The sequence below is a fragment of the Suricata suricatta genome, chromosome 4, assembly GCF_006229205.1.
Source record: "Suricata suricatta isolate VVHF042 chromosome 4, meerkat_22Aug2017_6uvM2_HiC, whole genome shotgun sequence".
NCBI classification, from domain to species: domain Eukaryota; kingdom Metazoa; phylum Chordata; class Mammalia; order Carnivora; family Herpestidae; genus Suricata; species Suricata suricatta.
Genome location: NC_043703.1, coordinates 23003963 through 23012947, shown reverse-complemented (window position 1 = coordinate 23012947; position 8985 = coordinate 23003963).

Sequence of the window (8985 nt, the reverse complement as noted above, 5' to 3'; positions counted from 1 at the left end):
TAAAAATTAATATTATTAAAGCCATGTTTAACTGAGCAACATAACTGAAAATATTATCAATAAAATTTTTAAAAATTAAAAGGTAATTTTTATGAAAATCTATATAATCATTACCAATTTAAAGAAAAATAAGGACAGAATGTCTAAAGGTCTTTAGAATGGTAGCAGTACTAAATATATGTACATTTTTCTTTGTTTTCTTGGTCTTTCTTAAAGCCATCTCTTTAAACAATAGCTTTATTGATTATTCATATATAATAAAATTCACCCTTTAAAAGTGAACAATTTCGTGTTTCTTAATATATTCATATAGTAGGCATCTCCACTACCTCACTTTAGAACATCATCACACCTGAAAGAAACTGTATACACATTAGCAGTCACCCTCCTTACCTCCCTGAGAACACAATCTACTTTCTATCTTTATGAATTTGACAGCTTGTGCATATCATATAAATGGGATCATAAAATATGTGGTCTTGTATCTGGCTTCTGCCACTTAGCATAAAGTTTTTGATGTTCATATATGTTGTGATATGTATCAGTACTTTATTATTTTTATTACCAAACCATATTTCATTGTATGGATGCACAACATTTCATTTATCCATTCATTTAATGATAGATATTTGAATTATTTACACCATTTGGCTATTAGGAATAAAGCTGCTATGATCATTTATATACATTTTCTCCTGGAAATGTATGTTCTTTTTTAAAACCTTTTTAAAAAGTTTATTTAGTTATTTTGAGAGAGAAGAAGCACAAGCAGGGGAGGGGCAAAGAGAAGGAGAGAGAAAATCCCAAGCAGGCTCCACGTTGGCAGCACAGGGCCCAGTGCTTGAGATCATGACCTGAGCTGAAACCAAGAGACAGCCGCTCAGTTGACTGAGCCACCAGGTACCCCTGGAGATATATATTGTTATTACTCTTAGTTATATAACAAGGAATAAAATTACTGGATCATATGATAATTCTGTTCAGCATTTTGAGGAACTGCCCAACAGTATTCCAAAGTAGTTACAGCTATGTAGTCAGTTTTGAAATAGGGCAATATGATTTTTTTTCAAGATGTTTTGGGGGGAGGGGCTAATTTGGATACCTTGCATTTTCATTTAATTTTAGGAATGTGACTTCCAACTTCTGCCAAAAAAAATTATATAGCTAAGTTTTTTTATAAGGATCATATTAAATCTGTAGATTAATTTGTGGAACACTGCCATATTAACAATGTTAGTCTTCTGTTCCATGAATACAGGTAGTCTTTTTAAAATTTTCCTCCAGCAGTGTTTTACAGCTTCCTGTGTAAATGTCTTACTCTATTGTCAATTCTTATAACAAGCTTATTATTTTTAATGTTACTGTACATTGAATTTTTTGTCCTGTAACTTGCTGAACAAGCTTGTTAGTTCAGATAGTTTTAGTGGATTCCTAAGGTAGTCGGTATACAAGATTACATCATCTTTGAATAGAGCTAGTTTTACTTTTACCTTTTCAATCTGTGTGCTTTATGTTTAAAAATATTTATTCTCAAATTGACTTAGGTACAAACTCTAGTGTAATGTTAAATGAAAATGATGATAGGGGAATCTTGTTTTATTTCTAAATGCAGTGTCCTTCATCTTAAGTGACCAATGATTAACAAAAATAATATGCAATGTTGGAATCAAGTGTTGAATCTACCTTTCTCCAAAAATATATTTGTTAGACAAATGATTTGCAAAATTATTCTATATTAATTTTACTTGTCTACACATCATTACCTGAGGACATTGGAAGTATATATTATTTTAAAACTGGTTATTTCTGTGACCAGAACACTCAACATGATAGAACAAGAACTGTAGTAAAACTTGTAAGCTATTTTTAATAGTGAATTTCAAATGTTTGCCACTAATCTCATTGATTGTTTTGTAAATCAGTTTTAATCCCCTAGAAATATATTTGAAAAGTACAGTACAGCTCTACATTTTCATAGCATTTAAATTTTAGGAAAAAACTAAAACTATTTAAAGTATTAAAAATTAAGGAGTATTAGTTTAAGAAAAAACAAAATATTCACAAAATTTATTAATATAAAATTTGCATAAGTAGATTAATCAACAATGATTAACCAAATATTTACTTCTAAAACTTTACACATATGTTCTTTTATTTAGTAGCTGTTATCCGATGAGAACAGAATTATTTTTTATTACAGGAATAATTTTATTATTAGTATCTGTTATTTATTTAATTTGGTGAAAATATATTTTAGAATCCATTCACATTTAGCTAGTTTTACAATCTCTCTTTGTACTATAGATTTACATTTTTGTCCTTGGTTGAAATGAAGAGCAATTGATACAATTTTGTAATTTTGTAATAAGTGAGCCATGTTCTCAATGCAGGATCTTTAGAAAAATACAAAGTATTCTACCTCCACAGATACCTCACTAGGAGTTCAAGAATATAAGTGAGATCATAGGAGTAGTAGACTGAGTATCAAGTACTTTGATTTAAGCCTATATAATCTCTGCCTCATGTTGAAGTTTCCTTGCTTCTTTAGAATCATTCAGAATCATCAGGGTCATAATTTGAATGTATTCAAAACTCCCTTAGGAATAATGTTGTTTGTTCAGCCCAGATTACTCACAGTTCCTTAAATTCCTACTCTCACCATTCATTGCTCTAAAATGCCTTTGTTCATTTTAACTTGCTGACAAGATCTGTTCTTATTTGTTTGTTTTCCCCATTTGTTTAAAAACCACTGACTATGTGATATTTTATGATATAGCTATTGTAGATCCACAATTCCTTTCACATCAAGTGGTCTTCAACTTTCTTGGTAGCTGTGCCTACACTCATTCTAGGTGCTATACTTTCCATTTGGAACCAGTGTTCCCTCCAAAGTGTTTAACTCTTCAGAATTGTCGGAACCTAATGAATGGTGGATTTACTATCAGAGGCATATTTTTCATTCTACATATAAATTCTGTTCCGTATGTCACCCAAAACTCTACAAGGCATGTTATACTCTAGAACAGTTGTGATAATATATTTCACATTCTTCTTAGGAGACTTTGCTTCTGTGACCATAGTTGATACTATAGCTATCTGGATAAAGGAGAGATGGAAGTTGTCTAATTCCATATAATAGGCATATGTGCATGGCAGCTCGAGGTCAGCCAGCATACAGATACCTCAATTTGACTACATTAAATAGTGTTTTTAATCATATTATAACTAATCAGAAGGGGGCTTCTGGTTAAGCATCTGATTGGCTCAGGTCATGATCTCACGGCTACTGAGTTTGAGCCTCGTGACAGCTTGGAGCCTGAAGCTCTTCAGATTCGGTATCTCCCTCCCTGCCTCTCCCCCATTCTCACTTTTTCATTCAAAAATTAGTAATCATTAAATAATTTATAAAAAAGATTAATCAGAGATGTTAAAAAGGAAAAAAAGCATTAACCTTAATGTTCATCTATATTTACTCTGAGAATATACCAATATTTATTTAATAACTCTGAAATTTTATATTGCCTTTAATATTGCTAAAGGAAATAAAGTATTCTTGTATATAAAATTTAGAAAATATATTAAATGTACTTAGGATTGATTTCTACTAGTGGAATTATTAGTTCTTTGTGTATGGGGGACAAATAGATTGTGTACTTCCAGAAACGTCTCATCACATCGTTGCTAACATTCGATGAGTGAAAATCATATGTGATATTATTACATCATTTTATGGTTACCATTTACATATGGATATTTTATTCTTTATGTATTGACTATTAGCATTTCTACTATGATCCATCTTTTCTTCTCATTGCATGTTGTACTAAATTTCGCTATTCTTTTCTACATTCTACTAGGGTTTCTCAAATCTATAATGACAGATTTTGTTGTCTACATTATATGAATAAAATTATGTTCTGCTGTATTTCCAATATAGATTTTAATTTTGGTATTATGTCTAGGATTTCACAGCAGTTCTTCAAAATTTCATCCCTCTGCTGCTGCTTCTCAGACTCTTTCCTTAGTGTGTTTTCTTTTTTTTCCCCAGTTCCCAGTTCCTTAGGAGACACTGGCCTTTGTGTACTACTGAAGAGGTCAAATCATTCCTTGTTATTTATAAAATGAAATATTGAGAGTGAAGCTTTTGCTGTGCTTATTCAAAATATTTCTACATTTGCTTTTTTCTGAAAGTTTTTTTTAAATAAGCAATTCAGTTTTGTTGGTTTATCAACTCTACAGCATTTGGCATATTTGATCATATAACCATCTTGGTGCATTATCATCACTTTATTATTCTTTTATATCATAAGATAGCCATTCCAAATTATTTTTGTTGGTTGTTCCTTCCATATGCACTTCTAAATACTGAAGCTTACCAGGACTGAAGCTTTCACCCACTGTTTACCTATATCTACATTCATTATCTTCATAGCGATATGCAAGGCTTGGTGTTAAATGTTTTCTACATTTGTGTTTCTAAACCAGATTATTCTATTTGACTTGGATATTGGGTCTATTGGTATTCCCTAATGAGAAGAGAATTTACATTCAAGGATGTAAGTAAAAAGTTGGTTTGTGAGCATAATTCATTCCAGAAACATGCTTGTAATCCAAAGCACTTATACATTAAAGAGAATTTCCCCATAAGAAATAATGCATATTAGATGAGTCATTCCACAAACCCAAAATATTCATATAAAGTGATTAAAATACTGTAATATAATACAAAATAATAAATAAAATATAAAATATAAAGAAAAATCAGTTAACCTGCACTTACCTTTGAAAACGTTAATGGCTGGTGTAAGGGAAGCAAGAAAGAGGAGGATGTAGGACAGCTTTCACTATTACTAATGGAATCACTGCTATCTATTGGCTCAGTGGAATCTTCTGCATGGGGGCCATTGTATATGCTCACATAGATGTTAACTACAGTACAGTATTAACAAACATTTGTCACATACTGTAGTGAATCTATCTGGCAATAAGGTAGCAGAGGGAAGGGTCTATATCTGTAGTCAGCCTGACCTAGATGAACCAAAGCATTCTGAAGCTTACTCTTGCATGGAAAAGTAAAGGACTGTTCATAGGTACTTTGAAAGTGACAAAAATACACTAAAGGGCACCTTCCAACATTCTGAAAAATCACTGATTTCTGCCAAACACCATGGCCTGAAACTGAACATCTGAGCATTGAAGATCATTACCCATAAACCACCACCACCACCCTGCCCAGAGAGAGAGAGAGAGATGAAGACATCACTCGTTTCAAGTTAAATTTTTTAGAAATGTTTTCTCGTCTTGCAGAACACTCGCAGAACAAGTTACTGGCAATCCAAGGTTTTACTGTATTGTCATGGGTAATCTAAAAGAACCTGAGGAAGCAGAAGAGGAAACAGAAGAATGAAGACTTGCTCTCGATAAGTCTAGCCCCAGGTGATGATTTACATGGAATCATAGAATTTTCCCACCATGAGGAAAGGAATATTGGCTTTTGTTCTTCATTTGCAAATGTCCTAGAAGAAACTGTTTACTGTGAGGTATTGACAGTAGCCCAATTCATGTGTGAGCAGTTGTAGGCAGCAGTGTAGGCAGTATATACGACAGCTGGGTCAGTAGTAGCACTAAAGCAGTCAACGGGAAAATAAGACAGTTGGGTGGTGCACCAACATTGTTTGCTCCAATGTCAAACTGCCTACTTCATATTTTTGCTTTAATATCTAGGAGTCCTCTAACTAAACCAATTTTATTTTTTAATAAAAAAATAATTTATTTATATATTAATATGTATTTATTTTGAGAGACAGAGCAAGCAGGGGAGGGGCAGAGAGAGGGAAACACAGAGTCTGAAGCAAGCTTCAGGCTCTGAACTGTCAGCAGAGATCCCGACGTGGGGCTCGAACCCACAGACTGTGAGATCATGACCTGAGCCAAAGTCAGATGCTTAACTGACTGAGCCATCCATCTTTCTCCTAGTTAAATCATCTTACAGAGATCTGACAAGAATTTTGAGGGGAATGTTTTATAATCCAAGTCTGTAGCTTTTGTTGTTATGCCTGCACCATATTTAATTCTTTAAATTGCTATAAGTCAAAAGTTACTTGTCAAACTTTAAAATACCTGGATTTTCATAGTTCTGTATTTAAGTGAAATTGTGAGTTCATAGTTTCATAGTTCTGTATTTAAGTGAAATTGTGAGGTCTCCTGACTTGTTTTAATGCTTTATGTGACTCTTATGGCTGGGATACCAAAGGAAGCTGAGACTTTTATGCAGTGAACCAAAATACTACACAATAAAATAAAAGGGTGTGTGCTTACATATGTGTATAGATATGTGAAAGATATCATAATCACAGCACAAATTTAAGCAATCATAAATTCATATATACCATTCATAAACTTATTTAATGTGGTGATATATTAGTTCTTAAACACATATATTCATTTAGGTCACAAAAAGACCTTCCGCTGATCTTATCCTTGGCTGTAAGTCTTACTTTCTTTGGAAGTAGGACATCATAACAATTTTTACTTCCCTAGGATTTTTTCTCAGTTGGATGTTTCAAAGTAGCCTATTTATTTTTAATGATTTGATATTCTGTCTTCACTGCCTTTTACAAGGTTAAGTTACTTTTACTTTTATATTACTAAAAATACTGTTCATCCTAAAGTACTAAAGTCTCAAAAGCTACACGTATTAGCAGAATTAATGACCAGCAGACTGTGTTCTTCATTTAGTCAATCCAAAATGCAGAGTGCTGCTTTAGCTTTTAACCGTCATAACTACTGTTGCTATCATGGGGTCTCTGCACATATATGCTGCTTGGTAGATCTCAGCAGGATAATAAAATGTATGCTCTTTGTTAGACTCTTAAGATTTTTAAGCCTTTAACACAAAGACCTAATGATGAATACTTTTTCTAGTCTCTGTGGTTGGTGAAATTCTGTTTTACAGAGAAAATATTTTTTAAAAGGCCAACATTGTACAAGTAAAAAAATCTATTTCCAAGCCACATTTTGTTAAATAAGAACACTGAAGAATTAGTTATTTATTATTTCTACTTGAGATACCAAAAATAACATGAAAGTAATATCTTAGTTTGCCTCATTTTACAGAGACCCACTATGGAAATTTAACTAAAGAAAACAAAACCTGTCATTACAATCTACTTTTCTCTATTTTCAGAAATGTAAATGTTAAGGTGTTATAAATTATTAAAAGAAAGTTCTAAAAAACAAAATAATGATAATATATTTTATTTTTGTTACTTTTAGAAGCCAAATAATGTAGGTATGACTAAATTTCATTCAAGATCAGTTTCATGTGCCTGACCTTATTCCTTTAGTCTAATTTCTCATATTTTTACTTATATACAGGGCAAACAGCTATCTATCACATAGAACATTGTATATATGTCATTTCATGTGAATTATGAAAAAATATATGCATAATCTGCTTATTCCTTTTATTTTTCACTTATAACTACATCTTACGATCTAATTCACTTTCATGTAAGTTTCATCTCCAAAGTATTCAATTTTATGAATAGATTATCTATTAGCTGGTAAAAAATTGCTCTTAAGATCATAACAGAAATTTACCTTTTAAGAATCAGTTAAGGAAAATAATTTTATCTTTATTCTTGCCAACATTTGAATCTGTCATCCCACTTTATTTTTCTTAACATTGTGGTTTGAAATAATAGCTTTAATTGCGTTAGTTTATAGGTATCTGGTAGCTTGTAAACTTGAGCTTCTTTTCATATCTTTAATTGCTATAAATATTTTGGGATCTGAGACTTCCTAATTTCTGTTCATGGACTTTGTTCTAAAACTTATAGGTTATCTTTTCTTTATATATGTTTGATACTATATGTCTTCTATTATGTTAAGTTGTTCTCTTCATCTATTATTTGAGTCTGTTGCTTGGGTAAGAACATTATCAGAACCCTGTGTTCTGGGGCACCTGGGTGGTTCAGGTGGTTAAATGTCTGACCCTTGGTTTCAGCTCAGGCCATGATCTCATGGATCCTGAATTCGAGCCCAATATTTGGCTCTGTTTTGACAGTGCGGAGCCTGCTTGGGATTCTCTCATTCCTCCTTTCTCTGCTCCTCCCCTGCTCTTGCTTGCTCTTGCTCTCTCTCGAAAATAAATAAATAAACCTTAAAAAAAGAAAAGAACCCAGTGTTCTAAAAGCAATCATGAGAAATGGTTTAATTTTAAATAAATTAATTTAAAGACAAAGGGGGTGATAGGTTGCACCACTATAGAAAAAGTATATGACTTTGGGGCACCTGGGTAGCTCTATTGGTTGGGCATCCAACTTCAGCTCAGGTTATGAGCTCATAGTTCGTGGGTTTGGCCCCCACATCAGGCTCTGTGCTAACAGGTCAGAGCCTGGAGCCTGCTTCAGATTCTGTCTCCTTTGCCTGCACCTCCCCCACTCACACTATGTCTGTATCTCTCTCTAAAAACTAAATAAATATTTAAAAAAATTTAAAAAGGAAAATGTATGTGACTTGTTAGATTAATTCTGCATCTATTACTTCTAAGGTGGGAGTTGGTCAAATTCCTTAGAAAGGGTAATGATTTGCATTGATCAGTTATACACATACCAAGCAAGAATATGTATTGTTCTGGTAAAACAAACAGTAGCTAACCTCCTATAAGATTTTAGATTTTATTTTCAGTATTTATTAAAATCCTATTTTTATCTAAGATAGGAATGACAAGAAAAAACACATTGTAAGAGTTAGAAAACAATTATAGGGAAAAAACTTCTTATTCTGAGATAGAATTTCCTAAATTACAATTTTCAAGCAAGGTTAACTTTATTCTGCTAGTGTCTTGATTTCTTTTCAGAGAGGTACATAACCTGTCTCATCAAATAGTAACATTTCCTCCTGTATTTTTGTTAAATTTTATTAGGTCTAAATTGCCTACAGTAAAAGTCACCTGTTTACCGTGAAGTTATGTGATATTTG